At 37.1% G+C, this 22652-nt stretch overlaps 1 protein-coding gene across 1 annotated transcript in view; it reads left to right on the plus strand.

The window, feature by feature from the left end:
- LOC113236424 (dual specificity tyrosine-phosphorylation-regulated kinase 2) overlaps positions 1-22652 on the plus strand; it is a 146919-nt gene that overhangs the window by 80711 nt on the left and 43556 nt on the right. The gene's annotated exons all lie outside the window — the stretch shown is intronic.

Genomic DNA, 22652 nt, shown 5'->3' on the forward strand with positions numbered 1-22652 from the left:
GTGTGTGTGTGTGTGTGTGTGTGTGTGTGTGTGTGTGTGTGTGTGTGGGCGTGTGTGTGTGCGTGCGTGCGTGCGCGCGTATGCGTGTTCGCGTGCATGCATGTACGAAGGATTAAGTCACTGCACTAGCGCACCTTCTTCAGCAAGTCCTCTATTTCATTTTTAGAGAGACAAATGTTCCGCCGTATGGATGTCCGATAGTAAAAAGTAAAAGAAATCACCAAAAAAATGTCACATGTTTTTGTGTAAAGATAAGTTACATGCTAAAATAATACCATTCTGTTAGTTGGTAACGTTGTAACCTTTACAGGCCCATTTGTCTGCGGAAGGGGTCGAAGTGGGGGGGCAGAAGAAATGGGTCAACAGCTTGCACGTAATTAACTCTGGAAAAACTATCTTAGTTATAGTCGTATTGTGCAGACTTAGGCACTAAAACTGTGTTAGTTTGGTAGGTTGATCAATTTGTTGGAAATGGAGCTATTTCTTGGAACTAAATGATGAAGCAGCAGCAGCAGAACGCAGTAATGTTCACATTACTGTTTGGCGGCAGAAATATGTAAGGTGGCAGTACTTCCCTGGGCGAACTCTTACGCAAGGAGCTCCCTCTTTGAGATTTCTCTTGAAAACTCTTTTGAATGGTTAGTTATTATAACAATTTAAAAGGCGGGTGATTCAACGAATTTAAATCGAGTCTACTTATACCTACACAAATGTATTTGCTCAATCTCTTTTGTAGGCGTTATAAATGAAACGAAGACTTAACATTTTAAAGTACCTACTGGCTTTCGAGCAATGAAAGGTCGTTGGTCCTTTGATCGTAATAATAGCTATTAAGATTTGCCCGACCTTTAAGTATCCTTGGAAAAGATTAGAGCGATGCCACACTGGCAATGCTGGTGCGTTACGTCGTCGCGACAATATGATTTCAACGCACCGACTGCCGCACGAGCAATGCGGTGTTGCTTCGTCTTAACACTGGGCGAACTGAAGGCTTTTTGAAAGTTTATGTAGCGGATCTAAGGGCGTATGGGTACGGATTTCAGTGCACGATGCTACTGTAGACTTCCGCAAGTAGGACGTGCTGTAGGTCTCTATCTATCTCTATCTCTAACTAAGAGATTATTGGTTTTCGGCGAGGACGATTGTTTCGTGTGGAATAAGAATGTGTTGCGATCTAGTTGGTGGTTTTATAATGCCTAGTGACAGGACGAACAAGTTGTGCGCCTGATGGTAAGCTACACGCCTGTCCATAACAGTTGCAATGCCAATCAGAGCATTAAATCTCAAAAATCTGAGGGGCACTGCCACTGCTTCCGTCACTTTGAGACATAAGTTGACAAGTCCCATGTATCTGTAATTTCACCAGCACCTTTACCCTTCAAAACCGTAACACAATAATGCTGACATTACTGCTTGGCGGCAGAAATCGGTAAAGTGGCAGTACTACCCTAGACGAACCCTTTCACAAGGAGCTCTACTGCTACAAAAATTAGGAGTGAGGTGGTAAGACTGATTGGTCGTCAAGGTCGTTGAGGACTTCCTGGGCCCACAGGTCTGAACGCGATGGGGATTTTACCTGAGGGGGACATCATTCAACCAACCATTACGAGGGGATTGGGGTTGTGAGAAGCAGAGTCGAAGTACGACGATGTCGCATCGTAATGCCGCTATACGCACCGCAGCATCCCTCCCTGCTTTGTTTCCTGGCCCCTTTGCCCGACGCGCGCCGTTTCAACGCATGTACGCATGCATGCAGCACTTACAACGCAGCGTCACCCTCAGGCGTACCAACACAGACACAAGGGATCGTGTGTGTGTGTTGCTACGCCTGAGCGTGTGACGTGTCCTGTGTGTGACGCGTGTGTGTGTGAAAATTTTCCATGGTAAAGCCGAAGCTTTAACTTTTTGAAGAAACAAAAAACACTTACTTTGACAAAAATTTGTTTTCCCGTTAGAACGGCGCCTTGACGACACAAGGCTGACGACAAGATGCTAGTTCACTTCATTTCACAAGTTAACTTATTATACACTTATAATAACTATAGTTTTTAAAGTAATTTTGCTACATTTTATGCTGCCCGTTTCGATACGAAAGTTTGTTAGTAAACAAACTCATGAATGCCAAGGGTTGCTATTTTAATTAACCTACGAATTACCATGACCTTCTACATATATTCTTTACGTAGCGATTTACTAAATTGAAATTTGCCATATTTTATATTAATTTGCTATTATAATAATTTTGTTACATTATTTTAAGAAAGTTTTATATCTGGTAATGATTCTGACATTACTGTAATGACATTATGTTATGTACGTATGCGTTATGTTCGTAAAATATGCTAGTTACTGCACTTTCCATTAGGTCGGGAGAGCTGTACTTGTAACTTCAAAAGCCCGCCATTTTATATGAGGGATTATTTTTTTATATTATTATTAAGCTACGTCTTCGTTTAATTATGTTTCTGTAAATTTGGCCGCCACAAAGAGGATAGGCAATTTGAGGCGGCGTGCTTGGATTGACTCGGGATTCCTTAGAACAGGCCGATACGGGTATTTTAGTTCGAGATTCGTATAATTTCGCGTTTTAATCTTCGATTAAGGTACAATAGCGCTATCCTATTCCACTTTAAACTAGATTTCACAAAATAATTGAAAGCCAAAATAAAAACGACACTTTTCCCTTCAAAAGGCCCAGAGCGGATCTATATGAGGGATTAGGAACAAAGCACCTTTTAGAGATGTGCGATCTTCGACTATATTACCATACTTATTAACACGTTATTCAGTCTGTCCGAAAAAAACAATTATGTCAATCCATATCAGAACTAAAAAATTGTTTCGTGTTTCGCTTCTGCTCGGACCGCCTACTTGAAACACATATCTTTTACGCTTTTGTTACATTGATATAAAACTTATTCGGCATCGGTTAGTGCGGTGATTCTCTACATTGACATTACATGCGATTGTCGTTAGTTTCTTCTACAGACCATTTTTTACTTCCGTGGTTTCTAGCCGTAAAAAAAAACTTTTTATCTAAGTATGTTTACAATAAAAAAAAACTAGCTATATTTTTATTACATGCTTCTTACGTGTATGTTTAACTATAGCATGTATCGTAATTAGATGTCCTAAATGTAAACAAAGACGTCATGAAATGGCATTACCAACCCGTGAATGCAGCTGGTGTACTGTGTCTTCTATTTTTAACGGAATTTCAACAGGATGAGGTTCTCATTTTCTATAATTTTAATTATCTATTACAAAATATATTATTACCAATAAACAACAACACCCAATATTGTAACAAACGCTCTACAGACACAAGAAAACATTCGAGGTCGAGAAACGGAGCAACGAATGACGTCTATGACACGATAAAATGGCGGCACAAAAAATGCTTTTGATCTCGATTGTGTTGCCCGTGGCCGTGTCATAAAATTATTTACGACCTGAAACATAGAATTTTATTATAATTATTGTATTAACCGAAATTAAGTAAAAATATACATAAGTATATTGCAAAAAGATGAATTGTTCCAAATATTATCAGATTACAGCTTGAAAAGAGCTCTTAACGTTTATTACCGTATAAAATAGGAAACTATTTTTTAATTTGTTTTTATAATTATATTTGTTAAATATATTTGTTATTGTTTGCTCTAAACTACACATTTGTTTACATGTTGGACATCCAATTACACGATTAATAGTACATAAATACAATTTGGTTCTATTCACTAAATCCAAGTTTACAATTTGCGTAATTGCACATATGATTCTGACAGGCCTTTCACTCTAGCAAATTCTGCGCAACAGATGAACTTCTGGTGATATTTAAAACACGCGATGGAGTCATTCAAAGGCAAATGAGAGTTTAAATTATGAATATTTTATACCAATCTAGTTGCCATAAAGTAATTTATAAGAATAACTGCTTCTGCTCCAACTTGTGTAATAATTACTTCGAATAAATTAGATACCAAATGAAATTAAATTGTTGCGATGGTAAAACGATTTTTGACAAATTGCTTCTATAGTAATAAAGAATACTTCATGAACACTTAGAATTTATAAATAGCAATTTACATTAATTTGAAATGTAATTATCTGTAAAGGTTGTACAAATACAATGAAGTTTATTTTACTTAAGACCTTTTTATTTTCGGCATTCTGAAAAATCAACTTATTTAATTTTTTTTTAAATATATTGATGTGTAAGATTAACTACCAATAAACTTAAATTATAATAATTTACAGTATAGTATATGTATTTACATTCACAGTCGTCGTTTAAATAAATTACTTTTAAACCGAACGACGAGATCATTGTTAAATTAATTTATTTGCGTCAACAAGTTTTAAGGAATTCAATTAGGTGACATAATATTCTTAAACAAAAATAACTATTATATATTTGGTTGGCTATACAAGCTTCCGTCTAATGCCACTACTATTAGAATTATTATCAACAATCTATATTACGTGCCTCTACTAGCCCGGGATTTCACGTAAGAAGAGGTTGTAAATATAAATGTGCCAATTTCAAATATAATATTAATTTATCAAAACAGGCCTATTTCCGTTTTGTCAGCAATAAAAAAATACAAACGCAACCGTCTATGGCACTTACTTCTCGGCAACAGCGCCGCACACGAATGTGGAGCCTCGTCGCGTTCAACGCCCAGTTCACACTTCGCGAACTCTCTGTCGCGGTGGCCTCTCCACAAACGTAAAAAGGCGCAAGCTACCTGCGTAGCACGAGTGTGGATTCCATTCGCATATTCTTCGCGGCTTCGCGTCGAGTTCGCGGCTCGTAGTCGCAGAAGCAACGACAACTTTGGCGTCCATTTTCGTTTAGTGCGCGAACTATACTGTGAACTAGGTACGAACATCTGCGAGTGTGCTCTGTGGCAGTTCGAGCCGCGACCCGCACCGCGATTCGCTCGCGAGTGTGGAGAGGCCTGCGACGGCGCGAAGCAGTGAGGAATATGCGAATGGAATCCACACTCGTGCTTCCCGGGTAGTTCGCGGCTTCGCGTGTGGAACGCGCGCGAGTGTGGAGAGGCCATTATATAAAACTCGTAGGCGCTGAGAGCTTTGTGGGTGTGGTTGACCTATAGGCTGCAATTTTTAAAAGAGGAATAATGCTACACCTTGGGGACCGTAATTATACAGTGTGTTGTTGAAATCCGAAACTATAGGTGATACAGGGAAACTGTCTTAGGAACCATTAAGTTTTTTTTTGTAAAAACAATTTTGGCATAGTACATTTTTTGGTCAAGCGTAAGTTGTCCATAAAATTGATTAATTGTATGATGATTGTATATACAACTCGCACACTCAACATAGCCCCGCACTAGGGAAACCCTGTGTCGCGGGTCCCATGGACACACATATAGACAATTACAAATTACACCCAAACTCACGAGAGAAATAAATGTAGGCCATACAACTGTTTCGCCCGGCCCGGGAATCGAACCTGGGATCTCTGCGTGGCAGTCCAGCTTCGTAACCGTTCGGTCACGGAGGCAAATATGAATGAATTGAAATGAAATAATTTATTTCAAACAGTTACAAGTCCATATGGTGTTAGTAGGTTCTTACAACTGTGTTAGTAGAAAACAAAGTGTTCATATTTATGGACAAGGATGGACTCGAACTGCCACAGAGCACTCTCTGCTACCACCTTAAGAAGACTGTTGGTGCTGCCTCTCACTCTGGCCACCAGGGATGCCACTCTCTTGCGAAAAACTGCTTGAAAAATATCAATTCTAGCCTCCGCGAACATCCCTGAAGCACTACAGTGTTTTGTAACGTTTGTTTGGCATTCGTCTGACTTTTTTTAACTAAAAAAAAACTTTTAGATATTGGTCGTGTTTTTTTTTTTATTTACTCGTCGTTCGATCTTTGTACAACAACACTTATTTTAGTAACAGTGGAGCTCGTAAAAAAGTTTGTCGGGAAGTACTGCCACCTCACTTATTTCTGACTCCAAATCCAAAGTTCCGGTTTTGAAGGGTAAGGGTGCTGGTGAAATTACAGGCACATGGGATTTGTCAACTTATGTCTCAGGGTGACGGGCGCAGTGGCAGTGACCCTCAGATCTTTGTGATTTAAAGCTCTGAGTGGCAATGAAACTGTTATGGACAGGCGTGTGTTCGTCCCGTCACTTGATATCATAAAAAAAACAAACCAGTGGAGCAATTTCACAAAAATAATTGAATATCATGGTGGTCAAACATTGTGACATTCAATAAAATTAAAAAATTCTTACTAAAGGAACATATACATTGCGCCTTAAATTGCGATAGAAATATAATATGTCGTTATTGTTTGCAACTACCGGCTAATTATTCTCCCCGCACGCCTAACTTCAGTAGTAAAGTAGGACTGACAGAGGCGGACATATGCCTGACGTGTAATTATAACTTTGTTAGATTGATGGCAATCGATACATTTTAATATAAACGACCTTTTAGGTCGGTCTAAAATGGTGGAAGAAAATTTAGCCGGCGATTAATTAATTTACGTAGCTATAGAGCTCCTTGTGAAAGGGTTCGTCCAGGGAAGTATTGCCACCTTACCTATTTCTACAGCCAAGCAGGAATGTGAGCATTACTGTATTCTGGTTTGGACGGGGTAAGGGCACATGGGACTTGTGGATCTTTGGATATAAAGCTCTGAGTGGCACTGCAACTGTTACGGATAGGCGTGTCGCTTATCACCAGGCGCACGACTTGTTCATCCCGTCACTTGGTATTATAATAATCAAAAACTATTAATGTACATTTTATGCTATTTTAATTGATCATTTTTGACGTAGGTGTGAAAAGGTTTTAAACCCTAATGAGCCGTGACCAGTTCACGGCAATAAAGTAAGAAAAGTTCAGGTCCGAAAAAAGAGGCTGTAACAAAAAAAAAGATATAAAAAAAACAGGTACAATACTACAAAATACTGCCTAACTTAATAACATACGGATATGTTTATGGATGAATACAAAGTACACACTTACCCCAAAAGGGCCGAGTTATACTGATTTACAGATTGGTATTAAAATTGGCACACGATTAGTAGTAGCTATTACAAATCTGGCAAAGGAATCAAAATTATACGCAATTGAAATTTAAACAACACTGTTCGCTGCCGCGGTCGAGCAGGAAGTGACGATGGAACGAACAAAATCAGAATGCCGAGGTAAAGCAATTATTAAAGAACGATTCAAAATTTAAAAACGAGTGGCCATGTAAGGAAGTCACATCGTCACAGCCGAGTTCTTAGGTGTTCAGGATTACACATAGGAAATGAAAACTGACAGAAGCGATCGACATTATCAGGAGTCAGGCAAAAATGCATAATGTCCCCACTGCTATTTAATATATATACGGAAGCAATATTTGCAAAGCCTTAGAAAACGCTGAGGAAGGCATAGTAAATGGCCACGCGCTGAACAACATACAATATGCTGATGATACGATATTACTGACGTCAAATTTTGATAGCATTAGTGTAAGATACATTCTCAGCATAAACTTAAAAAAGACGAAGATCATGATAGTTGGCAGATCACAACATCTTACAACAAAAGATCTGAAGAAGAAAGAAAGCAAGTAGTCCAAAGAGTCCATTCTTACAAATACCTTGGTTGCATCGTAAACGACCAATGTGATCATAGCGTGGAGATCAAATGTTGGATAGAAGAAACGCGTAACGTATTTCTAAATCTGAGCCATCTACTATGCAATCGATGAAGATCTCTACCAGGGTTTGGGATGTTGCTACGTGTTTTCGGTTCTTTTGTATTGCGTAGAGTCCTGGACCTTGACTCAAAATATGAGCAACCGTTTAGAAGACTTTGAAATGTGGGTCTACAGAAGAATTTTAAAAATATCGTGGGCGGATAGAGTGCCCAATGAAAGAGTATAGCAGATGGTGAATAAGAAATTAGAGGTCTTGAGTCTAGCAAAAATCGCAAACTACAGTACTTAGGTTCAAGAACCGTAGGATACGTGATTATCAATCGGCGCTACTTTTCTATTCATTAATAATACCGGCCTTAATTTTTCTTAATTATCGGCCCTGCATTTCCATCTCTTTGGAAACTTAAAATAAATTAATGTGCGTGCTGTAAATAATGTACTTATCAAAGTTGTCACGTTCATAAACGATATCAACTAAAAATTACCCTCAATTCGCAGGGGTTGTCAACCCCTGATTGGATTGTAAATGAGTGAGGTGTGGCTGCGACATAGGACCTCTATTTTACGAGTAATTTATATGACACGTGAGCTACTGGTCACTTAATTTGTCCCCTTATTGCACTAATGGATGTAAGTTATAATTTTGACGAAAATTAATTATTTGCACCAAGTTGTGGCCCCATCAACCCTATTCACATACCCAATTAGATAGTATAATATCAAATTCAAGAATGTATAGTCAAAGTGGCAACGCCTAACTATATAGATAAACTGAGTTTCGCATAAGTTTATTTGCTTGTTGTTTTCAACAGGCGCGCATTTCATGTATAAGCAGAGCGGACAGTGAAGGTGTTATCACCGTTTATCACAGCTGATTTGGTCTTTATTGAAGACATAAGAACTGTTTTTGAAACATCACATTCTAAATCGAACTACGTAAATATCTTTAGTCTATTAAATACCATATTTGTGTGGAAGGCAAAGAGTTTGGGAATCCTTTAATATAGATAGCTTTTTGTTGACACGCAGTCTTTTGTTGATGTTCTTTGTAAAACATATATTGAAGCCGTCTACAAAAAGTTTAAGTTAAACTTATTTTCAACGGTTAGGTTCGTGGGTTCAGTGTTTTCAAAGCGAATGTCATTGAACTACAAAAATGCATATAAAAATAATAACATTGATATAAAAAACACCTTATTAACTAAATGTGTATAAATCCTAAATATCTCTCATAGGTTGCTCACAGGCATCGACAGGTTCTCATACGTTCACGACAGGACATCATAGGTTTCTCATAGGAGTTACATACATTTGTTAATATTTAGTTGCAATATTTCTCACTAACGGTGAATGAACATAATATTATGATGAAACCATTGACCTATGATGAAACCTATGAAACACTAATACTCAAGAGAGAAGAAAACCGACTCTGTACAGCAAATGCGGAGTCTTAATTATAAATCGGCAGTAACGGGGGTCAATAATAGATGGCATGAATATACATTTTCATAAAGGCAGGACTACAATCTACTTACAGTACCGGCACGCTATGATGGCCGTTTTGACGTTTGTCCGCTCATCAAGTTTCGTATTAATTCATAACTACGTTGAAGGAGCGAATTGATGTAAAATTTATGGAATGTATAATTTTACGACACAATTCAAAATTTAAAAAAATGAAATGGTACGATCGTCACTTATGGGATCGCTGGCCAGCACAAGTTCTACCTCCGGCAAACTTGCGGCAAAGCTCAATGCAAAACAAAGCAGTTTCGAATTGATGATATATTAAGTAAACATTTTAATTTTCGTTTTATTAAAACTTTTTAATCAGCTACGCCTTGCAACACTAGTTATAAATCTAAAAACTTATAGATGCGATGCTTGCATTTGATTATATTTTTTTCGATAATGAATTGAGGTTTAACCTCACTATTGTAATCTGTCAAAACGGCCATCATAGCGTGCCGGTACTGTAGTAGTAACACTGTTTTTTATCACGCTCTGATTTTCATTCGCTATCTCACTTTGTTGTATCCCCCGTAGGTATGCCTTGGCTCAGCCAATGTCGGCAGGGCCTAATCATAACCTAATAAATAAAAAGGGCCTGCAATCGCGTATATTTGTTTTTTCAAACAAACCGACGTTTCGGGCCCTTTACAGATCCCATGGTCACGGTTAACTTAGATGGTACAGTCTTCAACCAGTTATGTCTAATATTAATGCAAATCACCCTATTATTTCACTATAGTTACAATAGTTATTAATTAAATATCTTATTTGTAATTTTAAAAAGAAAACATTCCAATTTACGCTACATTAACTTTTGCAAATTACTTTATTGAATGACTTTTTATTGAGTTCAATTTATTATTAATTAATAATAGAAATTACAATAAACTAAAACATATTAGTTAGTACTGCAGTCTTATGTTTGTTTGGGATTTTTCATCAGAGGAAATCCTGGATCCCAAAGTGGTGGTACGGAGAAACCATCTTCCCTGTTGAAACTAGGATGTTTTTTAATTTCAATGGCCTCTCGCAGTGTCCTGAGTAGATAACGGACTTCTTGTGCGAGGACCTGGGGTTTGTCAAACATCATTGAATGTGTAGGTTTATCCATGACATGCTCGCAGACTGCAGACTTGTTTACGCGACGGTGTTTGACATCAGCTATATGTTCTTTGACGCGGGTACAAATACTTCGCTTCGTTTGTCCAATATAAGAGAGACCGCACTCACAGTCAAGCTTGTAAACTCCTGCATCCTGTAAGGGGATGTTACATTTCACGGGTCTCAGGAACTGAGAAATCTTCCTCAGGGGTTTGAAATAGGTCTTGATAAATGCATGCCTGAGGACTCTTCCGATCTTTTCTGTAACACCTCTCTCATGTTGGCGGTTTCACACGGGGCCTGCGGCATTGGCGCGGAATCTTCAACTTATCCGCATGTAGGACTTGCTTTATATGCTGAAGTTCCTCTGCCAGATGATTACTGTCGCAGACACCATTATATGGTATAATTTTCTTTTTTCCACCATATCGGGAAGTATGCGTTCTATTTTTCTAAGTGAGTCTAAACTTGTAGCTTTATACATATATATATATATATAATATTATGGCCACTTATTATTTCATGACAGTGTAAGTTTCAATTTTTATCACTGGCACACTACGTCTCCCTCTCCGTTCAGTTCTCTTCTGCCTCAAAGGTTGTCTGGAAGAGATAGCTCTCAGCGATAAGGCCGCCTTTGCCCACATTAATTCTAAGATGCCTATGTACTGCTTTTGTTTTTTGTGTGTGAACAATAAAGTATCTATCAATCTATCTATCTAGCTATCTGAACTGTGACCTAGCTCAAGTCTTGTGTAGCCTGGAACACATACTCAGTCACACTTAAATTCCGCTAATATTTACATACACGTACACGTGTTCGATATCATCCTTTACGTGGAGGCTTAGTTTCGGGCTGGTATTAAGTCTTAGAGAATGGAAAAAATAAAGGAAATGGTCGAAGTATTAAGTACATTTTAACAATAAAATGACACCAAAATAAAGTTGGGAAATATTCATAGACATATCTAAAAATTCACGCATGTACGCACATCCTGTTTATTATTGTATAGTATACATATTTTATATAATCGTAATCATAATCTACTATGCCATCCAATATCTAACTAACGCTAATTAAGTTTATTTAATTGATGTACAATTTATGATAACAACACCAATTCTATCCTAAATCAAAATTAAACAAAAACATTTTACTCTTGTTTGTACGGGTATCAACTGAATTACCCAATTTCAGAGTGGTACCAATGTTTAAAAGTTGTTCGTATTAATGGGTAAATTCAACCCCCCAGTTGGGTGTAACGCAATTTCGTTAACAACCATTGTATTTTACCCTCTTAACCACTGAACAAAAAAACAGCGATCAAGGTAAACTTTTTCAATTGATATGTACAGATAAATTTATTATCCTTGTCCATTAATTGGTTTTATGGCAATCGTGTACCGTACAAACTAGATACGATACTGTATACGACTATGCGTGAATGCATTCTTTATATCTGTCATAAATTGCCGCTTTCTATGTTCTTTTTTGCATTAAATTTTAATTGCTATAATTCATATTTTGGTTCATTAAGTGAACTAATATAACATTACACAATTGACATAACAGTATGTATTTTTTGCAATTGGTACATAATGAGGGTTCTGAAGTCAATCGAAGTCAAGTCAAGTGAAGAGATTTTCAGATGCTAACAATCCATGACAGCAAACTCAAACGAAGGCCGAAAAAACTCTATAAAACAAAAAACCAAAGAGAAAGAATAGTATCGCTTAAATTTTAACCAATATTTTTTTTTTATAAAGATTTGTGGCCAGGTTGCAAGACTCTGCCTCCGTGGCCGGACGGTTACCATACCGGACGGCCACGCAGAGGTCCCCGGGTTCGATTCCCGGGCCGGGAGAAATATTTGTATGGCCTACGTTTATTTCTCTCGTGAGTTTGGGTATAATTTGTGGTTGTCTATGTGTGTGTCCATGGCACCCGCGACACAGGGTTTCCCTAGTGCGGGGCTATGTTGAGTGTGTGCGTTATTATTATTATTATTGCGTTATTACTCTTACGCCAATTTAACCAATCAGGAGGCAGTAGAGCGTTAGCGTAGCGTCATATTTGACATTTTAATTAGCAAAACTACAACGTAATTTTTTTGAAACTCGTAGTTCTGTGTACAGATCTGTAATGAAAGTTTTCAGTTCAAAAGCGAGTACAGTCGGTGCCCTCACTCATGTAACTACTATTCGTACTAAGTGCCATACAAATAGTGAATACATAAGTGAGGGCACCGACTGCACCATAGACAATTGAATTATAATTGACAGACTAAAGTGCTGGAGAAGAAAACGTTCATCAAGCTCAACTCATGTCGTTGGAAAACAGGATACGAGGCGACGCTTCGACACTGCGCCAGTTTTGAGTTGAGCCTTAGATTTACATACGTATATATTTTTATATTTTGTAGAAGTGCTGCAGCGTTGCGACTGTGGCGTGACAGCCGCGCGTCAGTACCGCTCTAGTAATTTTTAAATTACCAATGTAAACTACGCTTCAAAATATTATGCGAAAGTTAGAAATGCACGGTTGAAGCGCTTATAAATACGTCAAATTTGAAGACGCCCTTACTTCTTTCACCTCCTACACTCGTTTCAGTCTCTTCATATATGCCTGTTTATTCTAGGTACTTTCAATGTGGTCGTTTTAATCTCATCAAGATATGTAAGTTGGGGTCTACCTCTCTCCACGTTTCCATCTACATTTGCCCTATAAGCCGTTAATCTACATCCATCATTTCTACATGACCGACCCATCGAAGCAATCCCTCTTCTATCCGGCCACTAAATCATCATTCACACGGTTCTTATTATTCCGCATTCTATCTATGTATATGAGTAATACCAAACTTTTGGAAGATGCATGCACGGTGTAAGAAGGTACAGAAGCGAAATTTGTGAAGAAAATAGTGCCTCTTTGGTATAATAATTCTATTTAAGAAGAGTTTAGCATTCTTACGCTAGCGTCACAGAATATTTATGAAAATGTTACGTCACAGTAAATTACTAATTTTTTTATGAAAAATAGTGACAGATATAACCATGGAATAAAAAGATACATAACGTTAATACGAGAAATAAAAAGAAACTAGCTGTTCTTGATAGTCGTCTTCACAAAGTGACAAATTAATCTAAGGGGCAATGTATACGTTTCTATAATAACCTAACCTCCGATTAAAAAAACCGACCTCAAAAGTCATTCATCCCCTAGTTTGCCTCCCTTAGAGGTGGAATATTTTCTTGAAATTTAAATGGGACCACATCTGAGGTACCTTATTTCCAACAAAAAAAAAGAATCATCAAAATTTGTTCACAAACGGCGGAGTTATCGCGTAACATACGTACAAAAAAAAACATACAGACGGATTGAGAACCTCCTCTTAAGAGGATTTGACTTTGACTTCATGAACATATCACGAAAGTGCTTTTATGAAATGAGAGTTATGAAAATTATATGAAACAAATTACGTATAAGGAAATTTTATAACTCTACCATTTAAGCTTAAAACGTCATTGACTACTTTCGTTCGTAGAATCTTTAAATCTCTATCTAGAAAAGTTGACATTTTGCAGATGTGGCCTTATTACACCAAGGGTGCAAATTGTGTAACGTCGAGCATAGTGCAAGTCCGCGTAACAGAAATTTCAATAAACGTTATTACTTTGTTATTTCAATGGCTGCGATTTTAATTATTGCACAGTAAGCATTAATTTATGTTGTCTACGGACTGATAACAATAGATTCCCGTAAATCACGCTAATTTGGTTGCCACGACATTTACACGGATTTCATTTGGCGACTAAATTACCGAAATGGAGGCTCATAACAAAATGCTAGTACGCGTAATTGCACTATCACCGACGATATAGCATAATGAACTCTAAGTCAATTACGTAACGTGGAAACTAGTTTACAAAAGAAGAACCGTAGTTGCGAGAATTCCTGAGACTGTGCGGAATTACTTGGAATTCTCTGGACCTGTTTTTGGCTCGTAACAAGTTTGCATGTTACACAATTAATTCTTTTATTTTATATTGCTTTGGTAGCATCCCCTTCCTTTCTACATAAGTTTTGATTATTGTGACCTTCCCTACCGACCTTTAGGGTATACGAGAAGGGTGCTATAACATGTGCGTGCACAGGAACCTTCGAAGTTCAGGTTCTGCCTCCAGATCATTACTATAGCAGTAGAGCTGTTTGAGAAAGAGTTCGTCCAAGAGAGCACTGCGACCTTAATTATTTCTGTCGTCAACCAGTAATGTGAGCATTACTGCGTTCCGGTGTGGAAGGGTAAGTTAAGGATGCTGGTGAAATTATAGGCATATTATGAGACTTGTCAACTTACGTCTCAGGGTGACGAGCGCAGTTGCAGTGCCCCTAAGTTCTTTGGATTTAAAGCTCTAAGTGGCACTGCAACTGTTATGGATAGGCGTGTCGCCGACCATTCGTCGTGTCACTAGGTATTGGTATTATGCAAAAAAAGGAATTGTTATATTAATTATGCTCTGGTCACAAAAAATTAACTTTGATTTCGTTCCATGGCCAATGTAATGCGTTATAATACTGAATAAATAAGATAGATGTTGCTAATGCATTAAAATTATTTTTCTTCTTGAGGTGCCTCCTACCGGAGGTCGGCTATCATTAGAGCTATCTGTATTTTAGACACAGCTGCAAGGATCTTGTGTTCAGATTGAAACATCTTCGGCGATTCTTAAGCCACGAAGTACGCCTCCTTCCAGGTGGTATCTTCCCTTGCATAATTAGTCGGAGTAGGTCGTATTTATCATTACGCATTATTATGACCAAAGTACTGTAGTTTGCGTTTTTTGAACCCACAAGGTGGATGATCTGGGTGCAAGCAATCCGCTGGATACAAGCGGCGCAGGACAGGTCGTTGTGGCATTCTTTGGGGAGGGGCTATGTTCAGCAGTGGTCGTCTTTTAGCTGAAACGATGAATAATGATTATCACATCATTATTGTCACCATCCTGTGTCGTAGTCTAAAAAGTGCCGTCGAAAGTGGCTGATCATGGCCCACAAATTTTTAGTAGTACTCGCTAAAGCATCGTATCCAAATATCAGCTGTAGCGGTAGCGTTACGATAAGCAAGAATGTAGCGGATTTATTACGAATTTGTTTGAGTAAACACATACTTTTAGGCTCTCATAGGTCGCGATCTTAGTGTAGTTTACCACTAAAGTAATAACGCCTTGTGCTCGCGTCCAAACTTCCCTGTAGAAATCTTTGTTCAATCATATCAAAGGGCTTCCTGTAGGGAGTACCTGTGACCCGTCCTTGACCGGGCTTGAATTTGGAACTCGGGACTGCAATGACGTCACGGGAAGCATAGGAGATTTCGATAAGACTTACCATAAGGTATACGAGAGAATGGGGGTGTGTTGTGAATTTATAATGTTACGGCTTGAATTAAACTGTTGAAGCGCCTGATGTTTTTGCAATAGCAAACATACATAAAGCAAGGTTAGTGTCAGCTTTTTAAAAGTTCTGATTACTAGCCTGTGTTACGGCATTACAACAAGTGAATTTTATTATTACTTTTCTCCCTTTTTATTTTGATACTTCCTGAAATTCACAACAGATACAAGGTATTAAAAACAAAATATCGATTCTTATCATTTATATCGCATTGTTCTTATGTAACATGGAAAATGAAAATTTGAATCCAGATGTTCATATATGTAACTTTTCACGTCAGAATTGTAAGTTATATCCAATCGTAATAAAGGGGATGATAAGTTTAATATATTTTTTTACCATTATCATTATCCACAGGAAGACATATCCCACTGCTTTTTTTAACCGACTTTAAAAAAAGAGGAGGTTCTCAATTCGACCGTGTTTTTTTTGTATGTATGTTACGCGATAATTTGTCAACCGATTTTGATGATTCTTTTTTTGTTGGAAAGAAGATACCTCAGACGTGGTCCCATTTAAATTTGAAGAAAATATTTGACCTCTAAGGGCGGCAAACAAGGGGACGAATGACTTTTGAGGTCGGTTTCGTTGAACGGAACAGTTGCAACAGCTCAAAACTTTAAATCGCAACATTCTGAGGGTCATTGCTACTACACTCGTTACTCAGAAACTGAAGCTTCACCGGCAGCCGTATCCTTCAAAACCGGAACCAAGTAATAAACATTACTGCTTGACGGCAGATTTAGGTAAGGTGGCAGTATTTCCCTGGACGAACTCTTTCACAAGGAGCTCTACTACTAATGTAATTCAATACATATTAAAAATTCGAAATAGGTAACCATAGTACAAACAAAGTAACAATGTACAAGCAAAACGTACGTAAGTACAAACAATGCACATTAAAACAAGAAATTGTAATTAAGGGTGCTGGTGAAATTGCAGGTATATGGGACTTGTCAACTTATGCCTCAGATCTTTGCGATTTAAAGCTCTGAGTGGCACTGCAACTGTTATGGACAGGCGTGTAGCTTACCATCAGGCGCACGACTTGTTCGTCTTGTCACTTGGTGTTATATTAAAAAAGTGTGTGTATTTGTGACAAGTAAATCATCTATCTATCCATGTTACTGCTTAGCGGTAGAAATTCACTGCCAATACATTCCTAGACGAGATCTTTACAGGTTCCGCCACGATTTTGCAACTAGTCTCAAATTCAAATCGAAAGATACAAGACGATCGAAAATAATCCATAAATAATACTAGCATACGAAAGTAGAAACATGATAAACGGAACAAAACCCTACGAGAAAACATTCCGAGATTGCGGTGTTTGTTTATATATTTTTATTACGGTTCAATTCCCCAGATGATTCCGTGTTTCCGCGCAATACGCGCCTTTGTTTCAAATGCACCTCCAACTCTTAAAAGACTATTTTTACAAGCCATCTCAAATTGTTACAAGTTCTACCCAAAGCCAGACCACATCGTATTTAAATTAATAGCTAACACTTTTTATTATAATTATTAAAAAAGTAAATTAATAATAACTGTCAATTTATGTAATGATTCACTCAAACTGTCAATTTATGAAATTATTCTATTTAGAATCGATTTACGCGTATTCCATTCAATTAATCGAGAAGAAAAGAGAAGAGAGGGTCGTAGAAAGCGAGGGGATAAACCCAAGAGATATCGGCGATCAAAGATATTAACGATAACGTCCAAATCTAAATTTAACAGGAGACAAAAAAAAACAGTAATACTTTCTCATCACTCTTACTAAAAGCGCCCAACGTGACGTCAATTGATGCGTAAAAGATCAGGCTTTCAGGTGCCTTGGGGATTTACTTTCGTGATTTGTATATTGTGAATAAAACCACAAAAAACTTCTTCGCCCATGAAGTAGTTTTCGATTGTTTACCAAAGTGTTTTAGAGATTTATTTGCGAAAAAAATTCGGTATATTTTGAATAAACAATTTTTAACTTTCACATTTCTTTTTACTAACATTTTAAAACAAGAATAAATGCAATCAAACGATTTAAAAGGTATTGTGAGTATACCGCAGTAACAGACTACCTACTATCTCGTCGTTTCGACCAATAGAGTCAACGGCTTAGAGGTGGCAACCGTTAGTTGTGCAATACGCAACGGGAAGTGAGCGAGCCTACAGCTCCGGTATCTATCTAGAAAATAGGTAGGGTACTGTACGTGCATCCGGGACGGTTCAACCGAGGCACTAGCCTCTTGAGAACCGGATGAAGTCAGTGGCAACTGTCTGTGACAACTCTGTACGCTGACTGATTTAGGGTCTGCAGCTTGATTTTGATTGCCTCTCGAGGCATATAATATTGCGGATAGGCTACCCGATTGGATTGATTGAATTAAAATCAGGACGCTGATTTCGAGAAATCAGCATTCAGAACCTGAACTTAGACGGTTATAGTGCTTTACCCTTATACCTTAGGGGTCGGTAGGGAGGGTCACTATGATCAAAAATAAAGAAAGGTAGGTACTGGGGTCTGTTCCAGTGCAAACTTGCAGTTTTTAAATTGTTTAATCTCTGCCGCCAAGCAGCAATGAGAGCATTAGTGAGTTGCGGTTTTGAAGGGTGCTGGTGAAATTACAGGCACATGGGACTTGTCAATTTTATATCTCATCTTTCTGATTGAAGCGCTGAGAGGCAACTGTTATGGGTCGACAGTCGCTTACCACCAGGCGCACGACTTGTTCATCCCGTTACATGGTATTATAAAAAAAAATTCAAAGCAGTTTTTCATTACTCGGCCGTCCATCGATGTTATGTTTACATTATTTTAAATAAATTTTTCTGTGGTAGATTTGTGCAACAATCAGCGACTACTTTCGGTAATATACTCAAACGTTAATATTCCCCATCGTATTGTTAAGGAAAACAAATCGTCAGCTATAGTAATTACAAAACAACCGTCTACAGCTTGAAAAAAGTTCACAAACTGCGTTTAGAGGCGTTGAATCGAATTACGGTATAAAATGATCGTTTCTATTACATGCATACTTGATACAAAGAAGTGTTTATTTCTTTATTTGAAATTCACCCGTTGTGTCGTCGCGCTGACGTATGATTGGCCGAAAGCTAAAATAGACACATGAGCGGGAATTATTGTCATTGGTTGTGTTGTTACCGCGCTGAAGTGTGATTGGACGAGAGCAAAGACACTTGAGCGGGAATAATTCCCTGTTCTAATCGTTTGAGAATTACAGGATTAGAAGAAAATTATTTACTTAAAATTTAAATTGGTTCAAGTATTAATTTTCTATTTTATATATTTAAGCATTTTAAATGTTATTATTATTTAAGTGTTCGGTACTTTTTGTCTATAACATAATTTTTTTTTCTGTATTTATTAGTATTGTTGTGATTGAATGTACAAAAAAATGAGTATAGTGGCTATACTTCCTAATAGACGAATTCATTCTCAAGGCGCTCTACTGCTACCATTGACCATACCACCATATAATACAGTATAGCAAAATATTCAAAAACTGTCCTTTATTTACATAACCTCAGTACAGAGTACTAAAAAACCGACCTCAAAAGTCATTCATCCCCTAGTATGCCACCCTTAGGTACCCTCTTTCCTACAAAAAAAGAATCATCAAAGTCGGTTCACAAATGCCGGCGTTATCGCATAACATACATACAAAAAAAAACATATGCAGTCGAATTAAGAACCTCTTCCTTTTTTGAAGTCGGTTAAAAAGTTCACACTATCCCATAGAAGAGTTTGTTTAATTTTTTAACAGATTGACCGCCTATATCGGGCTCCGCATCCTGTGACGTAGACGTCACAAATACGTACCTATACAAATACGTCTCGATGAGCTAAAAATAACATTCGCCCTGACTCCTAAACCGATAAAGGTCTCAGAATACACAAAACGTACATAGGTTAGGGATGAGAATTGCTATTTATATACTTTTCTAATAAAGCAAAGTGTTCGTATCTACATTACGTCAATTAATGTAACATGCACAGAGTTCTTCAAGGCACACAAAGTCGTCTGTGACGTTAGATTGAAAAGGAAATAAGAATCTTAAATTTGGAATTAGGTGGCCTTTTTTATGCGGAGGTTGTAAAACTGAGTGATATTTGTATTTTTTTTTCTATTTATTCCCGGTATTTCGGAGATTGAAGGCCTCTGTAACCTGATTTTCTTTACGTTGTCAGTTCGGGACTCGTCGTTGAAATAAACCGATTACCGTCAAAAAATGGAGAAGCCTTGTAATTAAATTTCGGAGTATTTGATCTTTCTAACGTTTTTGTAAAGTCACCGTGGTTTTTATTTAATACAATTTTTTTTTAAGTGACAGGACGAACAAGTCATGTACCTGATGATAGTCGACACGCCTGTCTATAGCAATTACAGTACCACTCAGAGCTTTAAATTGCAAAGATCTGGGGGCACAGCCAGTGTTTATTTTACTAACACCCTTCAAAACCGGAACGCTCTTAAAACTGCTCGGTAGCAGAAATATAAATAGTAGCGGAACTTCCGTGAACAAACTTTTTAACAAGGATCTCAACTGCTAAGTATTACGAGAAAGCTTTAGTAGAGCGAAAGAAATGCCTAGTCACTCTAGCCTTGAATAGTTTCAAATTGTTTCTTGAATGAATCAGTAGATTTCAACTCACAAACAGAAACAAACGGGAGGAGTAGACGAGTGTGTGAGCCTTTAATTACACCATTTCATTTTCAATATGTCATAATCGCGAAAACCTAAGAAGTATATTTTGGATTTACACTCTACTATCAAACAAACGAGTACCACAGCGGGTCAGGTTTAATTTTATTATTGCTCTCTTCCTACCGCAAAATGGCGGCAATTTGGTTTCGCAAATTAGAAAAGTATTCAGTTTAAATACAGTTTTTATAAATAAAAATTATTATTCTGCATTGCTAAATAAATACCCTCCGTACTACCAACAAAAACATCTCAAATAAAATGCAGTAATACACCGCAAATCCTGCACTTAAAAAGCACTAATGAAATTTTTGGTGTACTTGGATAAATATGATATTATTCCGTTTGAGTTGTTCTAACGTTTACCATGAAGTTACTCCTTAAAGTATAGTTTATAAACATTTATATTCAGAGTAAACTTAAAAAACGCTACTTACGGTATGTTTTCAATAAATAAACACCGAAATCACCAGCCCAAACAATAACACACACGATTGTCGTGATGTATTTTTGAAGTTCTTTATTTTTTTTAAATGACAGACCCAGGCATTAAAAACTTTATGGTTTGCTAGAGTAGTTACCGAAATAGCAATTAATATTAGTTCTTTTACCTGTTATAACTTCGATATCCGATAAATCGGTATAAAATCATCACCGGCACCTCTAGGTGTGGTATGCGTCTACGGCTGCATGTATCGCGTGAGCGGATGATAATATAAAGTTTAGTACGTTATTAGGAAATATAGTTTTTTTTTCTTAGAATTATAATTTGGACAAGCTCTTAATTGATTGCTAAATATAAATAATTTTGTCGATATATTTTGAGTTTATTTTTCAGTAACTCATTTTATCGCAACTTAGTATTACAGTTAGTCACACTTCGTTGCAATTTTATTTGTTTTTCGGTACCTTTATTACTTCCCATATATTTTTGTATTATTAAACTACATTCACGCAATGGTTGGTGATATAACAGTGAAATTGGTATGAAATTGCGGTATAATTTTTTGTATCGATCATGTTAGTAGGTACTAACATAAACCCTCGTTTGAAATATTGCTCTCCGTTACGCCCTAGTAAGCATACACCCATTTATGCATTTTGAATATTTGATGGCGTAGTTGGCGTGTATAGGTTAAAGTACAGTCTCGCGGCGCTGGAATAAGATACAAGAGCTTTTCCATGTGATTCCAAACTCAAGGTACGACGATTTCATTTAACTATGGCAAACCATTTTTTGATGGGGAACAGTATACGTACTTTAAAAGTGTTTTAATTAAAAAGTCATATTACAAAATTGAAGACTACGTGTTACATAAAGATGGTTGACAAGACGATATGCGTCTAGATTCCACACAAATTTGATTCAAAGTGTATTCGATAGCATTTAAGTTTATTTTAAAAGAGCAATGCCTAAAGTTTTTTGCTTGTTCTTTTCAAGGAGGTCAGATTAGTGAACGAGCAGTAGCTTAGAAAATGATGTTTTCAAGTATCAAAATTTCACCTATGAAATAAATGATTATTTGACTTTTTTTAAGATAATATTAATTGACGGGACGAACAAGTAGTACGCTTCGTGATAAGTAACACGCCTGTCCATAACAGTTGCATTGCCAGCTTTAAATTGTAAAGATCTGAGGGGTACTGCCACTGTGCCTGCTCTGAAACATAAGTTGAAAAGTCCCATGTGCCTGTAATTTGACCAGCACCCTTCAAAAGGGAACGCAGTAATGCTCATGTTACTATAAAGTTATGCTATTGTAATCTAATTAAATACAAACTTTCAAGTGACATAATTCTGCTTATAATATGACGTATATTTCTTATTATATGACATATTTTTTATTTTACATTATTTGATAAATAACAATTCTAATTAATAATTGGAACCTCGGCCTACCTCTGCTCTTATTGTTATCCCTAATAAAGGGCTCGTAATATGTGTAGCATTATTTTAATTTTAAGACATGTATGTACCATATGAATGCAATAAATTTATTGAGTATTACTACTTGACGGCAAAAATAGGTAAGGTAATGGTAAGGTAGCAGTATCTGGACGTTTTCACAAGGAAGTCTAGTGCTACTAATCCTTAATGTAATATTTATAATTCGAATAAAGATATTTTGAAATTTATGCAAATATCTTCAATATTTAA

Source organism: Hyposmocoma kahamanoa, unplaced genomic scaffold (genome assembly GCF_003589595.1).
Source record: "Hyposmocoma kahamanoa isolate Upper Pololo Valley unplaced genomic scaffold, ASM358959v1 102, whole genome shotgun sequence".
NCBI classification, from domain to species: domain Eukaryota; kingdom Metazoa; phylum Arthropoda; class Insecta; order Lepidoptera; family Cosmopterigidae; genus Hyposmocoma; species Hyposmocoma kahamanoa.